This window comes from Clarias gariepinus, chromosome 6, assembly GCF_024256425.1.
Source record: "Clarias gariepinus isolate MV-2021 ecotype Netherlands chromosome 6, CGAR_prim_01v2, whole genome shotgun sequence".
NCBI classification, from domain to species: Eukaryota; Metazoa; Chordata; class Actinopteri; order Siluriformes; family Clariidae; genus Clarias; species Clarias gariepinus.
The window spans coordinates 11,178,103-11,195,427 of NC_071105.1; the positions used below are offsets into that span (position 1 = coordinate 11,178,103).

Sequence of the window (17,325 nt, forward strand, 5' to 3'; positions counted from 1 at the left end):
GCTGGGTCACTGTAAACCCTGTCCAATTTGCCTGACACTCAGAAGCTCTAAGTCCTTTCACTGTTTCTTTCAGGAGCTCACGACACAAAGACAGGTTTCTCCTAAACAGACATGAGAGACCTTTTCCCATTTAATATGGAGCAACTGTGGCTAAATGAAGGTACTTTTCTTCTTTCCACAGGATGTGGACCCTCTTTCATTATTATATTGCTGTGTACCATACAGTATGTCAAGGATGTTTTAGGGTTATCGGTCATATGGATAATGCTGGGGTGGTGTAGTGGTTAGCACTGTCACCTTGCACCTCCAGGGTCCAGCTAAACAATAATCTAAACAAGAATGATCATTTCTTGCAACAAAAGGGACACAAAACACACACTGAACATCTTAGTATAAAATAGACAATACACACAAAGTAATACATCCTTTGCAAACAAGAAAAATCCTAATTATACAAAAAGCGACCAATGCTTTTTGACCTCATCAGTTCATTAACAAACTCTCACTGAGGTTTAAGAGTGTGTTAGAGCAGGAGAAATGTGTAAAATGTACAGTGAGGGTCTACAGGAACAGTGTTGAGAGTCTCTGAGGACTGAAATGGAACACAATCTGTTCAGCAGGGTTTGCTCTACAGCGGTGGCCAAATTGTCTGCACACAATAATGACCGCCCTGTCATGTCCACCGAGATTCCTGAAGAGTTCGCCATCCTGCTGGGGAAAATGAATCACTTCTTCAAATATAAAGCGAATATTAACCTGAGGAATAGACAGTATTTAGGGGGGAAAAAGGAAATTAGCATTTGCCTGAATACATTTGTTTCTAAATGATGTTTTAAAGAAACAATTTATCTAGTAAGAGCTGTGTCTCAAATTAAAAACCCTGAACCTTCATTAAACAGTATTTTATATTGTATTATATTAATAAATGAAACTATTATTGAAAAAGTGTTTTATTGTTTTATATTGTTTGAAACTATTTTGGTTTTATTTGGGTTATTTTTGTGTAAGATTCTGATTTGTTTGATAATCTCAATCATTTTCAGGTGGAAAAGAATCATAAAGGGGCAAATACTTTTTCACGGCACTATACTGTCTCCTGATCTTCAGTACAGGAAACTCAAACTGTACTAAAGTTGTAAAAACTCTACTAAAATGTACCGTATATGTCGATAGAAGAAGAGCATTTAAGGATTTTTTTTTTAAACGTGCATATATAACATTCGTTATATGTTATATATGCATGTTTCCAGAAGTGGTAACCCTGCAAAAGTAGCTAAATCCATGTTTTCACCACAGAAGCAGTTTAGTTTAGGCTGATACACACCTTCTCTTGAGTGTCTAGCACCAATTATAGCTTAATTAAGGAGGTTCTGGAACTGCACACAAAACTTTGTACTTATTTGTACTTCATGTATCTGATAAACCTTTGAATAATACAACGGCTCATTGAAATCATTTTAAAAATGTAAATGATATCATGTTTTTATACCTTGCTTACTTGAATTTGTTAACAGCACATTGTGTCCCTGAACAATACGGCAAACACGTTGACGTATGATCCATTTCCGTCTAGCTAGTGATCCTTTTGAGTAAAAATCCTACTGTAAAAGGTAAATAAGTCATTACTGGAAACAAATAAATCAATAAGCAGCGTGCAGGGAACATCAAGGAGCAAGCAGAGAGAAACGGGAATGGAATAAAAATAAAGGTTCGATATCAGTTAGGAGTACAAAGCCAGGATGCATTTGGTACTAAATGTGACCGTGATGGAGTTGAAAGATCCGGAAATCGAAGAAAAGCCTTGATTTCATTTTATTAAATTGGCTTATGTACTTTTGTAGAGAAAGCCGAAGAGCTTTTGTAGCTGAACCCAGAAGCAGTAAAAAGCTCACTGCAAATGATCCGCATATCCAAAAATTCTGTCTTTGGAAAAACTAATGTACTGTAGTATGGAAAAAAACACACACACACACACACACACATTTACATTTAGGCATTTGGCAGACGCTCTTATCCAGAGCGACTTACATTTTTTATCTCATTACACATCTGAGCAGTTGAGGGTTAAGGGCCTTGCTCAAGGGCCCAACAGTGGCAACTTGGTGGTTGTGGGGTTTGAACCTGTGATCTTCCGAACCGTAGTCCAATGCCTTAACCACTGAGCTACCCCTGGCCCGTAGGGGTACACACACACACACAGAGGTAGCTAATAGAGCTTTCGTCCTTCATAGTGGAGCACCAGTGCCGAGGTGTCATACACATTAACCCTGTAAAGCCCACTGTTGCAGAATTACAACATCACTTTTAACAATTCTAAAAAAAGGCCAGCAAATGTTTTTTTTTCCTCAAAACCACATTTACATATTTAATGGGTCCTATTGTTTGTACTCATGATGCTATTGGATGGAAAAAGTGTTTATAGGTCTGGTCATCTTGCCGTGAACTTACTCTACTTGCAAACTTCGCATTGAGCTGATCTCCTGTTTTTGCACGCCTGGATTTGTCAAGATTTAAGTAAGTAAAATCTCTAAAATATTTTTTTCTATGTTTATTACAATGTCTAGAACATATACATATTTAGTTATTTTAGAAAACATTGATAAAATTTGATTTAGAGGTTATTATGTCTATGCTGTAATTCTACAACGTTGGGTCAGAGTGGTAGCCTGTTGCATTGTTTAGGGATTTGAATGTGAACCTGTTAGTGCTCTGGGGGGATGCATGTGTCCCTTTTAGTATGATAAGTAGACTATAATAGGCCAATTAGACAGCATTGTTTGAATGTAGTGGAATTTTGATCAGCATTTGCATTGAAATGGTTATACTTTGATGGATAATACTTAGCTCTCTACCCTTGATACATGGTCTACCACCCTGTCTATTCTTTGTTTATCTGCTACAATAAAAGACCTATATGTGTTATTCACATATTTAATTACATTTTTCCAAACCTTTTCAGTTTCAGAATGCCACCAATACAGAAAGGTCATCTATTCAGTGTGCAGGATGTGATTGCTGCAGTCCAAAATGGAGAGAGTGATTTTGAAATGGACTTGGATGACACTGATGCAAGTGATTTAGAGAATGAGGATGTAGGTGAAATGGACAAAGAAAACCACCAACCCATTGACTGCCCAGCTAATGATGATGTGGACATCACGCCCCAACCAAAAAAACACACAGTGCCCCGTGACAGGTTTCGTTGGTTGAAAAAGGAGTTTATCAGTCCTAATACAGATTTTTCTGGTTCAGAAATCACCAATGATGCCACCTCCCTTCTGACCCCACTGGAGTACTTCCAAAAGTTTGTGACGGAAGATATGATTGAGACTCTGACAAGAAACACAAATGAGTACAGCTTGCAAAAAAATGGAACATCTGTAAACACCAATAATAAGGAAATTGAGATGATGCTTGGCATGTACCTGAAGATGGGCCTAATGCAAATGTCTGGAGTCCGTATGTATTGGGAGACAGACACACGGTACACCCCTGTTTCTGATGTGATGTCCCGGAACAGATTCCAATCTCTGTTGACTTCATTACACTTTATAAACAATTTAACTGTGACATGCAGACTGTGACATCAGACAATTTAACTGTGACATCGCTGCAGACACTGCAACAATGGATACACAAACACACTGTGTAGCAAGTGCAATGTTCGTCTGTGCTTCTCAGATGAAAAGAACTGTCTTAGGGATTATCACTGCAAATAAACACATTTATTCAAACCACACTGAATGTGACCAAATAATTATTTCCAAAAATGTTATTAATAAATGCTTATTCATAAAAAATATGATTGTTGTGTGATTATTACTTATGATATATACTGCTATGGGGCTAAATAAGTGAACAACCCTGCAAATAAATGCTTAAATGTTCTGTATACCAGTTCAGGCAAAGTGAGTACAAATACAGACATTCTGCTCACAACTAGGCCCAACGTTGCAATATTACAACATTTCCCTAAAAACTTACTAGAAAATAAAAAATGTGAAAAATCTTTAATTCCTACATCAGAGGCCTCCTAAAACAATATCTGAGAGGTCAAAAAAATTTTTGCTCGTTTTTTTCTATATTTGGAATTCTGTTCATCAAGCCGCATTAATTAAAAGATCTGCTCTCTGCTTTTGACATTAATTAAATGAAGTACTCAGTTGAGACCTGACACTTTTCAGAGTTTCAATCTGTCCGTAACCCCCAGTAGATCCCCTCAATAGATTTATTTGTTTTTGCGTATGTTAAATCACAGTGATATTTTAAAGATAGTCTATGGGAAGGATAAATGGTATACGTTACATGATAAGATCCAGGAGATAATTGCTACTGTTATAGGATAAAATGAAATCTGAGAAAATGAGAGAAGTGTGTAAAAATAGCTGAAGATAAAAAAAAAAGCAGTGGGCACCATATTCCTTGGGAGCTCAGGACTCTAGGTGGCGTGTCACTCTATCCTCGACACTGTGCACTTGAACCCTCCACCCTGGAGGTGTGAGACCATACTAACCAGTATGCCACAGATTAATTGCTTTTTAATATAATAAAGTAACTGCTATTGCCAGGCAGAAAAGCAGCATAAAATGTTTGGTGTATGAGTTATATTAAAACGTATGCATGCATTATTTTCTGTTACTAATTTAAAGGAAAAGCCAGATGATTAAAGTCAGCTATTAAGACATTTAAATACGTGTCAGCCCAGAATGTTCTGAATTACAGCGTTATGTCAATAAAAATGTGTCAGGTGACTCAGGTCTTATGTCAGCGTGACATCAAGATGAATGAAAGTGATCTTTGTGGATGAAAACATGGATATAAAGATAATAAAAAAAAGGAATATATTTAATTAGCTCAAATCAGTCACAATTAACAGAGGATGTGCCTTTTTTCTCTGCTGCTGGTTTGATTTCTCCCACACACACACACACAGCTGCATCTAAAGACAATGAGCGTCTTTATGTTTGGCAGGTGTCCATGTGCATTAATATTCATTTTGGACTTATATTTAGCAGTATGGAAATCATTTATGGTGATGCATGCAGGGGTGTGTGTAAAGCTCATAAAGCAGCTTATGCAATATGTTCACCAGTCATGCTTTGGCTCACGCCTCACAGATGGCTACTGCTCTTTTCATGACAGGTGGTGTTTATTTTTCTAGCTATGGTGGACTTTTAGCATTCTTAGCTTCGAAAAACTTCTTTGAGTGACAAGAACATGAACACAGGCCTCGCTAATATATAATATCGTATACAGTATGTGTGAAAACACAGATAAAAACGGCATAATTATTTCTTTTTTAATTGTATTTTTTAGTCACTCTCATACACACAGATATGTAAATGAAAGCTGAATTCAGTGGCCTACACGTGATGAATCATAGATGAGGTCTGTGTAAGTGATAGTCTCTGGTTCAGGTGGGTGGAATCCAGCACCTCACGAGTTAGATGAGTAATAGCCCAGACTCCGGATGAATCCTATTGCTGATGACCAAGAGCACTCCTGCAGATAGGATACACCGCTTCATCTAAAACCTTCAAGCACCCTGTGATTCATGGGCTTTGTCCCAACCATTATGGGCCAAAATGGAAATGTCTTTTCAAATTGAAGATGGAACTAGGGTGCATTTATGACAAGTCTTTCTGAAATACTTCCAACTTTTGTGCTCACTGGACATGAATCTCTAGGATGTACACACAGAGCAGATGAGGTGTCTGGCAGATAACACAGATATCCCTATTTAAGGTCCAACCAAGGCCAAGAAACTGAGGAAATCACATTTCAGAAAGTTTACATCCATCACCTGACAGATGCCTTTATCTAAATCAAGGAAAAATCCAATGATTGTAGAGCCGACTGGTTAAGGTTTCCAGGGTCCGGGTTCGATTCCTGGCCAGACTCGATTCCCGTCTCTGTGTGCCTTGTTCTCCCCGTGTTTGGTGGGTTTCTTCCAGGTAATCCAGGTTTCCTCCCACAATCCAAAGACATGCAGGTTAGGCTAATTGGCGCCTCCAAATTGCCCGTAGTGTGTAAATGAGTGTGTGTGTATGTGTGTGCCCTCAGTGGATTGGGACCCTATTCAGTGTGTACCCCGCCTTGTGCCCTAAGTCTCTTGGGGTAGGCCCCCCCGCAACACCCTAAATACAGGATAAAGTGATATAGACGATAAGTGAGTGAGTGAATAATCCTAAATATTGTTTTAAAGCACTTTAATGAACACTATCCAAGCTGGAGGCGGCACAGCGCCTTAGTGGTTAGCACTGTGGCCTCGCACCTCCAGAGTCAACGGTTCAATACCCACGTCTGATCTGTGTGCATGAAGTTTGCATGTTCTCCCCATGCTTGTCGGGTTTCCTCCCACAAGATGTGCAGAATTCGTGATACCAAATTGCCCCATGGCTCCAGGCCTGCACGACCCAGTACAGGATTAAAAGTATAGAGGATAAATGGATGATTATCCAAGCGGGTCACTTCAGTGGTGATAGATATCCACACTGTATATAGCTATAAATCCACTCTGCTGGTTATATTATATTTATGAGCAGCAGGGAAATCCTAGTATCAAAGTGAGACTAAGGGCTTTCTCTTTCTTATTAGATCACAGAATCCTCATTTAAATGTTCATGATACATGAACCTGGTATAAAAAGTGCCCTTATTGAATCAGGAACACTTAATAACTGATTTGATGTGATGGGTCACATACTGTATAATAAAGCTTTTTAAAAGATGCCTAGGCAAGTACACAGGGAATCAGATATTTTGTCTTCGGGTGACTTGTTTCTCGAAAGCATAAGCTTATTTCCTTCTAATGTTCAGCAGGTCAAACTAAAAAAAGATCATGAGTAGCAGATGACATTAAACATTGTATGCATATGCACTGGGCCACGACCAGGAATTCAATTTGCATTCATTTTAATTCTAGTTAGTTAGTTAGTTACAGTTAGTTTCTATCACCTTCAGGACTGAATGTTTCTGAGGGTTCGACTATAAGCACTGTTCCATACTGATGTATTAAAAAATTTAAAACACTAGAAATTAGTTTTCTGATTTATATTGGGTGCATGACATGAATAAAACCGTATCCTTACAATATTTATTTCATCATATTTTAAAACCAAAATCATAATAATTTACGTTTGTTACAGGATAAAAGGGAAAAAGAAAAAACTGGAAATCCGTTATGATTTAAGGTAATTAGGAATCCCTTCTGGAATAGGTTCCACTCTCTTCTCTGCTTAGAAAAACAGTATCATGCACAATCAATGCAAAATTATTCTGATTCGATCATCCAGTCGAACTGGACTTCTTTCTAGTTCAGTAGAAGCGTTTCACTACTGCATATTCTAATTCATTACATTTGTTCTAATGATAGTGGTGTCTTCCAGGATGACCCAGCACCATTTATGTTAGCGGTCTATATGCTATAGCCTTCGCAGTCACTTCATCTAATTCCAACTGAATACTTAGGTAGGTTTCTGGAACGTTGTCTTAGACAGTGCTCTTCACAGCCACCATCATCGAAGTACAAAATGCATGGTTATTCAGTGGAAATATATTGTTCATGCCTTAAGTGGAGTTCCAGAAACTTGTGAAACCTATGCCAAGGCACTTTAAATCTATTCTTTTAGGTTGTGGTGGCAACTTATAGGTTCATTTTCCCCTTACTTTATCAACCACTCAGTAGAACTAAGTTATCAAGTGGATGCAATTGTGAAGTTGGAGCAGGAAACAGGAAGCTAACCGGAAGGTATGGAAAGATGCAATATCAAGAGGAATATACAAATAGGTGACTCTATAATCAGCTTATATATTACAAATAAACGTTTGAAAGCAGGCTAGCTAAGAGAAAAATACGTGAGTGATTACCGTGTGTCGGAGAGCAGCGAGACTCTTCCTCTTTCCTTCAGGAACAAAGTGCTTCGTGATGTAGTGCGATGTTTGTAAATTCTGTCAGCGACTTCGGATCTGAAACATATCTGGACATGCATTTTAAAGTCGAAGTGGGTTGCTAGGCAACACCCCTTTAACACGGCTTGTATTCCCAAGTCTACTTTTGTAAAACGACATTATATGCTACAGAGTGTTTAAGTGGAGATGTGGAGCGTGTGAGAGTCCAGATGTTATGTAGTGGTCTGATGCATTTAATATGTACAACCTCACACTGGTTGCTAACATCACATAATGATGTAGGACAAAGAACGTGTGATGTGTTTGATAGGCTGCCTTGTCATATTAACCTCTGATCTGTGTGAAGCTTTAGCATAGAGCAGTGCAGGGCCACTGTAACCATCATCTCAAATCAGAGAACTGTTCTGTGTTGTGTGTGTGTGTGCGTGTGTGTGTGTGTGTGTTGGTTGGTTTTCTCTATTCTCTTTTCTCAAAAACTACCAGATGGTTCAGATTTCTAATCACAGCCATGCTGCTTAAGCACCAAATCCACACTGGGACGATAGGGCTTGGGGTTGGGGGGTTCTATGTAATCATCGGTTCTGTTCAAATTCTCTCTGTTTATGTGAACGCTCAGGGTTGAAAAAGGGATACACCTATACGGGGTGTAATGTCTCTTCATACGAATTTATAGTCATAATCACTGCTGCTTAGGTCATTAAAAAACCAGTTGAAAAACATCTGTACTATAAGCACTGCTTTTTAACACCAGCTGTATGTGAGAACGCTCTGGATTCTTTCCAATGCACATAAATTTTCACACTCAGCCTGACAGCAACTACGCATGTGCTTATCTGGAATAGCTGTTGCTATTTGGTGCTAAAAAAAATAGCATTTGGCAGACTCGCATATGCAGAATGACTTTGCTTTTATCTCATAAAACTGCTCATGAGCAGTTAAGAGGGTCAGATGTAAGGGCCAGAGGGTTAAGGGCCTTGCTCAAGGGCACATCAATAGCAACTTGGTGGTGGTGGGATTTAAACCTGGGACCTCCCTATCAGTAGGCCAACATCTTAACCACTGAGTTACCCCTGCAGACCCCAAAGATAATCAGCATGTCTCTTTCATTTTAATGTACAGTATACCTGTTTTAATGGTTCATCAAAAATCTCTAATCCAAAGGACTAGGGTTAAAGCACAAGGTTAGGAATTGTAATCAAACAGACTGGCCAGTGCCAGACATCCGCAATCAAATTCCGCACTGATGTGCAAAATTTCATTTTAGAATTACCACACTTATTAGACTTAGGATTTAGAAACAATTTAATAATAAAAAAAAAGGTCAAATTTAAGAACACCTACATTCATTTATTTATCTACTGTATAGCACTTATCCTGTGTACAGAGTAGCGGGGGCCTGGAGCTTATTCCAGGGCACAAGCCTGGGTACACCCTGGACAGGATGCCAATTTATTATAGGGCAAACACATACAGTACACATACACACCCAAACACACTCAAACTCACATAAAATACCGGGAAATTTGGGAAAATAACCTAATAATAAAAGACCTGAAGCAGGAATCAAACCCTGGACATGTGAGGCAACAGTGATAATCACTACGACAAATCAATTAATCAATCAATCAATCAATCAATCAATCAATCAATCAATAAATAAATAAATAGCAATTTTCAAGTTACTAAAAGGATGTATGATGGTTTGAATCTGTCACTTTTAAAATTGGGCAAGTTTAACCCAAGCAATGGGTTAAACTTACAGTTACTACACTATTTAAAGATAAATTAAATAAAAGCTTTAAGTTCCTTTTTCTATATTATGTAGCAGTATCTCTAATTGATGAGGCAAATTTCTCAAAATCATGACTAGTAAAGTCGACTGTAATAAGACTGAATTACCCAATAAAATTGGTTTCACAGTAGCAGTGGTGGCTCAGAGGGCTTAGGCACTGAGTTACAGATCGGATGATCGGCAGTTCGATCCCCAGCACCACAAGGCCCTTAACCCTGTCTGCTCCAGGGGCGCTGTATCATGGCTGACCCTGCGCTCTGACCCCAGTTATGCTGGGATGTGCAAAGAAGGAACTTCGTCTGTGCTGTAATGTATATGTGACAAATAAAGGTTTCGCTTAACTTAGATATGTGCTGCTTCCTATGAGCCTGTAACAAGGTTTATATTCATGTATACCAGATAAACAGAACCTTTAATCAGCAGTATTACTTGAAGTATAATTATGCATACATTTATACGCTTTTGTAGAGTCTCATTAAGATCTAAACATCATGTCTATTGAAAACATTTATGATCTTTAAAAGCCGTATTTAATTATTGTTCCTCCCCGTATTTGTGGTGTGATTACATAATTGTTGTTTATACTGTCTATCATCAATAATACACCCACTAACACATAGATTTTTTGGGGGGGAAGCAGGAAATTCATTTTCCTTTCTATTCTGATGGAAGGATCTAAACTGACACAGCAGCATGGGTTTACAGAGCATGAGTTTACTGTTTTGCTGTGTTCCTCTGTGAGGATGAGTATTTCCGAATAAATTTGTCATTAAATTCAAATCCCATCCTGCACTAACTGGCACCCTACTGCACACCGACCTATTGTAATTCTTTTGATTCAACACACCCCAGGGCCCACCAGTATCCTTGGAGGTACAAATGATGACCAGTTTCACACGTACAGCCCACATTTACGGTGTTCTCTCCATCTTTCAAATTTCTTCTGCATACCAGAAAGATCTTTTCATCTTATTGCTTAACTACTGCAGCTATTTACTGGCTGACGTCAGTTACCTATTGTTAAACCACAGATGATCCAAAACACACTGACATGTCTGGAAAAGCAGATGAACCTTTGTTTCCCCCCTACAATAACATAATGAGCTGCTCAGCTTTATTCAATTTTAAGCTTCCTTCCTCCCTCATAGTCTGTGGGTCTTAGATTATTCTTACAGAGGCACTTTTAATTTTTGTAATTGCAAGCAAACATCAGACTGTACGTGTGCGGACTTTAAAACAGGCACAGTTATATGTCTGGTTCTTCATTAATTAACTATTTATTTGTTATAGCTGCTCCTAGAACAATGGCACATATCCAAAAATCCAATTTGATAAAAAAAAAGTGGATCCTTGACTTCGTTTTGTCATCTGTACACATGTACTTATGCCCTCGGTTTATCTGGCATAGGTTTAATGTGTACTTTGATGCAATGCTGTTGTCACCCATTTTCGTTTTTCTCTTCAACAACAACAAAATAACTTTCTTTATAATATATTATCTTTTTGTCAGCTGTATTCAGATGTTCAAACATTGACTGCGGTCTTTCGCTAATAATACTGTAGCTTTTTTTGCTATCTTGGTATGGAGCACTAGTGGCTCAGTGGTACAGTAGGTGTTTCGCCTGCCATGCGGAGGGCCCTGGTTCGATTCCCAACCAGTGCCCAAACCCCCCAGCCACTGGATGCAGTGCCGGTCTCAAGCCCGGATAAAATAGGAGGGTTGCGTCAGGAAGGGCATCCGGCGTAAAACCTGTGCCAAGTTGTTGTGCAGACTGGATATTCCGACCCCTTGCTGGGAGCAGCCGAAAGACCAACAACATTATTATTAACGGTGCCATGCAAAAGTCTATCTATCTAAGAAAATTACAACAGTTTAGCCATTTTTGTGACACCCCAGCTTCCCTGGCACAATTTTTATTTTTATCCATTACCTCACCCAATTAATTGTAATTAGCGCAACTTTTTTGCCAGATGACATCACCTGTTTTGTGCACAGTGGGAACTATAATACATTGTGCATGCTGTCTTGATATTTTTGGACACTACTGTAAATTATGTGTATAAAAGGTCTTGGGGTTCCAAACTCTCTTGCAAAACCAACTGTCCTCAACCCTTATCTAGACGTTGTCTAAGTTCATTTGTAGGGTCTATTTATTTAGTTATTTAATTATTTATTGTAGAAGGGTTAGAGTTTGTTTATCGTGGTTATGTATAATTAATTTAAGACCTGATTTTATGCTTCCTATCCTTTTGAATGTGTGCATCTTAATGTGACTGCTTCTGCTTTTCTTCTTTCTTTGGTGGTTTCTTACACTTTTAAAAAATTCTGGGTTATTTTTTACAGCGCATCTGCTGGGTCAGGTAGATGGGTCAACATGATCTGAATTGGCTCGATATCGTGCAATGCAACATGCTGGTTCGGGATGCGGACCTGATGAGAAACAGGCATGTCGAGTCAAAACAAATTTTCTCGAAATTTCCATTGCGTCTGATAAGACAGAAAACCAGAAAAAGGAATGAAAAAGAATGAAGTAAAAAAATAAATAAATAAACTTTATTTGCTATTAATGTTTTACTGCTTAATAAATAGATGATAGACTTAGACTTACTATAGACTTAGATAGATAGACTTACTATAATTTATAATTGATTTGGATGTTTCAAAGGTTTATTTCTGGTGATATTATGCAAGGTATTTTAACATAATACACAAGTTTCTTGTATTTAATAAGACCAAAGATAATTTTATTACATTTATACATGCTTATTTATACATGCTTATAAACAAATAGCTACCTCTTGACATATGTATTCTAAGAAATTAAAGAATTACCTTGCATTTATTCTGCAACGTCATATAAAGTTTATGAGGTATTCATATGTAACTCACCATTAAAAATATGCATGGTTATTATACTGTAGAGTTATCATTTCAATTAAAGTAAGCCTGCTTTACCAAAAGGTGTCTAAGAGGTAAGGGTTGCGGGTAGGGTAGGTGGGAGGTGGCCTGAAGCTTCTTTTGTGCTGATATGAAAAAAGCTACAGTAACTCAATGTGCAAACTGTAGCCATGACAACTTTACTGTATATACTGTAGCTCATCAATAAACTAATTTGTACCCACAGGCTGAGGGTTTCACACGAGGCTACAATACACCATGCTGCGTTAGACCTAACAGTTAGTTTCCAAACTAACATGCTATAATACTGTTGTTAATGTGTACTTAAGTTGTTAATGTCTTATTAACTTGTAGTTTTGAACTAACCAGTGACTAATGCCTAGTTATATTCTGTTTTGCCTTTTTTGAAGTATCTATACCACTAATCCTGTGTACAGACACTGGGATTGATTTGGAGGTTTCTCCGGATGCAAGACAGGGTTTACCCTGAATGGGGTGCCAACACACACACTACGCTACTGGCAATTTGTAACCGTCTACACCAGATGTCTTTGGACTATGGCAGGAATCCCGAGTACCTGTAGGAAACCAACCCCAAACAAAGATTCGAGCCACTAGATCCAGTATGGTAAAGGGTGCACCAGGAAGGCCATCCTACATAATTAATTGATAATTGATAATTGATCACTCTGGTTTGTCGACAGGAGTGGCTGGTTGCTTTAATTTACAGGGAGCTCTCATGTCTGTGTTTCCCTCTGGTTCTTTCTTTTATTTATGCTGTTATGGTTAGTCTGGGCGAGTCCCTGTTTGCACTCTGCACTAAATATACATTTACCTTATACAGTGGAACCTTGGACTTAGGAACCATGCAGATGGTTTTGGACTCAGCTGATGTAGACAGCTGTTCTTTGATGACGTGTGAATGCAGTCACTCAAAAGTTCAAAACTGAAATACCTACAAACTTTTTTTTTTTTTTTACCTGAGCCTCCAATAATGAAAGTGGATTCCATATTATGTCATATTGTAGCTCATGTTTGTGCTTCCATCTGGCTCTCCCTTTTAGTTATGCTGTTATAGTTAGTCCTGCCGGATGCTCTCTGCTTGCACTCTACACTAAATATATATTTACATTATACATTATGTGACTGGTATCTCTCCTCTTCTGCTCTCCCCTCTCCTGTTCTCTCTCTTTTCCTCTCTCTGTCAAGCTACACATGTCGTTCCTGAGCTGCCAGTGATCCAGACTCCCTCTGCCCTCTGGACCTGTCTGACCCATCCTGGTGCCCCGTTTCTGGTTGGAAATCTCGTCACATGGATGCCCCGTGTGTCTCTTTGGGATGTGTATGGTGTCTGGGGATGGTTTCACTCTACCATGAAAACGGTTTTGGCCTCTACTGATGTTAACAGCTGTTTCTCTGAGGACTTGACTTGGCTGCAGTTGCTCTATAGTTCAGGACTGGAGTCTACCTAAGCCTCCAATAACTACCTGGACTACATATTAAATTTCCATGTTGAGTCCGGTTTCTTTATTTTCTCAAAAATGTATAAATTAATTTAAACACTTTTTTTCTGATCCTATAAAGGTGCTTTGTAACAATGACCATTGTTAAAATGTATGTATAAATAATATTAAACCAAATGAAATAGGTCTAAATAGTGCAAATTAAATATCCATATTTGATAATCCACTTTGGTGTCCTCTAAAAGGAGCAACTGAAAGAATAACCACATTTTGGTAGCAGAGTGAGACTAGAAAAATAAGCTCAAACATCTGTCCGGGTGATGTTTTTATGAATGCCAGTGGGTGTATCAACTAAGCTAAACCTCCCATTGGTGTGAAAGAGAGCGTAGCGTATAGTGTGTGGTTTTTGTGTGTGCAGTTGTGTGATAAACTGAATTCCCACTCTGGATGTTTTCCTGTCACACCCAGTTTACCAGGCACAGTTTGTAAACTTGCCCAGGATGACGTTGGTAAGTGAAGATGTATGGTTAATCAGGTTAAATCAAATGGGCTTTATTTCACACCAAAAGACTCCCACATCGCGACATGCAACAAATGACTTTTACCAATTGCGTGTGAAGGGAAAAAAACACATGAAACCTAGTGAACCATTTCAGGGCACACGGAATGAAGCTAAAAGCAGAGTGATGAACTGTGTTTAACAGCTGGCAGTGTTCAGGACAAAACCCTGTAGCCTGGTGGTGGAAGAAGCAAGACAGCCTCCCTATATTTCTGCACTTTCAAACACATACAGTACCAGTGTGTACAAGCCTTCTTAACACCACCTGAGAGGGTTTTCTCTTATGCAGGACATGCAATAATTCAGGAGATGTGTCTTGTTTCGCAAGATAAAACTACCATGGTCATATTTCTTTAAAAAAGATTGCTGACATTTAAGGTTGGTTTGTAGCAAGCTTTGTAGGTTTGTGTGCGTGAAGTTTACATGTTCTCCCCGTGTTTCTTCTGCGTTCTCTGGCTTCCTCTCACAGTGCAAAAACATGCAGGTTAGACTAATTGGTGTTCCCATCCTGCCCGAATTGTATGAACGTGCATGTAAGTTCTGACAAAAGGGTTGTACTGTACAAGATGGAAATAAATAGTACAACCAATGTACAACGGCCTCCATGCTCCCTAGTTGTTTTACACAGGGACCTAGATTAGTGATGCGCGGGTCGTCTGGTAACCCGCGGACCCCGCAGGTAACCCGCGGGTTGGGTTGGGTCAAGAAATTCTCACTTTATTTGTGGGGCGGGTTGGGGAGTGTCATTGAAAACAAAATAATATATTTTTTTAAGTATGTTGCGTGGAATTCCCTATAGCCTATATAAAATATTTAGGAATATTTATTTTCATATTTTATTAAGTTCTTTGATAAGGTAATGTCACGTGACAAGTCACGAAAGCGCCAAGCAGCTACCACTTTCAGGCTGAAATAAAGGCTGTTTACATTTGAATTACAATGCCTAGGGGCGGGTTTTAAAAAAAAAAATTTAAATAGCCAAATAATTTCATAAAAGCGGGACCTGCGGAAAATATTGGAAAAATACCCGACCCGCGCATCACTAACCTAGATGGGTGGATGAAAATTTGCTGTGTTTTGCGTTTACTTCTATTTAGGTATACTTTCGACTTTTAATATATTGTTTGTTTAAAAAAATAATTTAAAAAAAGCCTTTCTTTAATGTTCCACCATTTTTTCCCTAAAGTATCCACTCATATCCATTTTAAAAGTATCGATTTGGAACAGGTATCGTAAAACACCCAAATGATACCCCACCCTACCAGGAGGTGGAAGGTGACAGGTACATTAATAATAGAAGATTGTTTAATGATCAAATGTATTGGATGATTGAAGTGGATGGTTTGTTTTAAAAAGAACTTACACTGGAACGCTTGTGTTCTTTGATATGTGGGAAAAAGTGAAGGAGAAAAATAGCACGAGCGTGGGGCGTGGCTTCGTTTACATATCTGATTTACATATATAATGCATGCCCCGCCCTTCTGGTTAGTGTGTATTGGTAGACCCGTTCACGTGGAAACGGAGTGTATTTGGCGTGCGGGTTGGTAAAGCGGAAGCAGTAGTACTGAGAGAAAAGGAGGAGGTGCGTCCTGTGTGAATAAGGGGAGCATGTGAGAAAGGGGGAGGTGGTGTGTGTGTGTGTGTGTGTGTTATTACGGACAGGCAGCCCGGAGGCAGGGTGACACTTCAACACGCTTATGTCGGGTCGCGTGTGAGTCGCGTCCTCATGGGTTCCTGTTTAAACACACAGAGGACGCATCCGAGCCCGGGCTGTCCGTGAGCGCCGCGAGCCCCACCGGAGACTCTCCCGTTCCCGCGGTGTGCGCGCGTTATAGCGTCGTGCTCTCAGGCGCAGAGTGTCGGATCAGATCGGAGGTAAGCATCTGTCCGGGACGCTCACGCACGCGCTTTTTGTTCGATTGGTAATAATAGCGTCACGCGCTCTGAGCGCGTGATGGGATGTTGGATTAAGAGGAGTAAATAACTAACTATTATTAATAATAATAATGATGTTGATCTGAAAGACGCATGTGATTCATGTGCAGTGCTCCAGCACTGAGCTTTGAAGAGCAGGTGAATGATCAACTTGTTTTTGGCACATGCAGTACAGCTGGAGTGTGTGTGTATGTGTGTGTGTGTGTGTGTGCACGCGCGTGCTGGGAATGAAAAAAAAAAACAAAAACCCGTGTGTACAGTGTGTACACCCCTGCTTGAATTGATCTCTGCTGGAGATTTCCACACACGCACACATACTGTATATCCTGATTTAACATTGTGCAAAGGAAAGTGTGTAAAGTTCTTCTTGATGTGATTTTGCATGCGAAGCTTTTCAATGTAAATATTAAAAAGGATCGAAACAATCCTTCTGTATTTTTGTTTTTTTAATGTATATATTTCTTTATTTATTTATTATGGATTGCATGGACCAATGTGGCATCTTGAATGCTGTAATATACAGTAGAACCCTTACAGGTTATTTGGTTGCATAGGACCTGGGCTCGATTCCCAGCCATTGCCTAACCCTATTTAATGGATGCAGTGCCAGTCCTAAGCCCAGATAAAATGAGAGGGTTTGCTTCAGGAAGTGAACCTGTGCTAAAGATTAGGTGGTCCGCTGTTGTGACCTCTCAACGGGAGTAGCTGAACGACTTACAAGAGGTTGCCCCTACACAATAGTGTTCTTTTTCATTACATTTAGCAGA

The 17,325-nt window shown here is 39.1% G+C and overlaps 1 protein-coding gene across 1 annotated transcript in view; it reads left to right on the forward strand.

Annotated features, from left to right (window-relative positions):
* Positions 1-16,328: 16,328 nt before the first annotated feature.
* The window catches only part of pde4ba (phosphodiesterase 4B, cAMP-specific a), a 169,535-nt gene continuing 168,538 nt past the window's right edge, over positions 16,329-17,325 (forward strand). The window contains exon 1 of the mRNA XM_053497917.1: positions 16,329-16,498. The gene's annotated coding sequence lies outside the window, so the exon portion shown is untranslated. The remainder of the gene's footprint in view (positions 16,499-17,325) is intronic.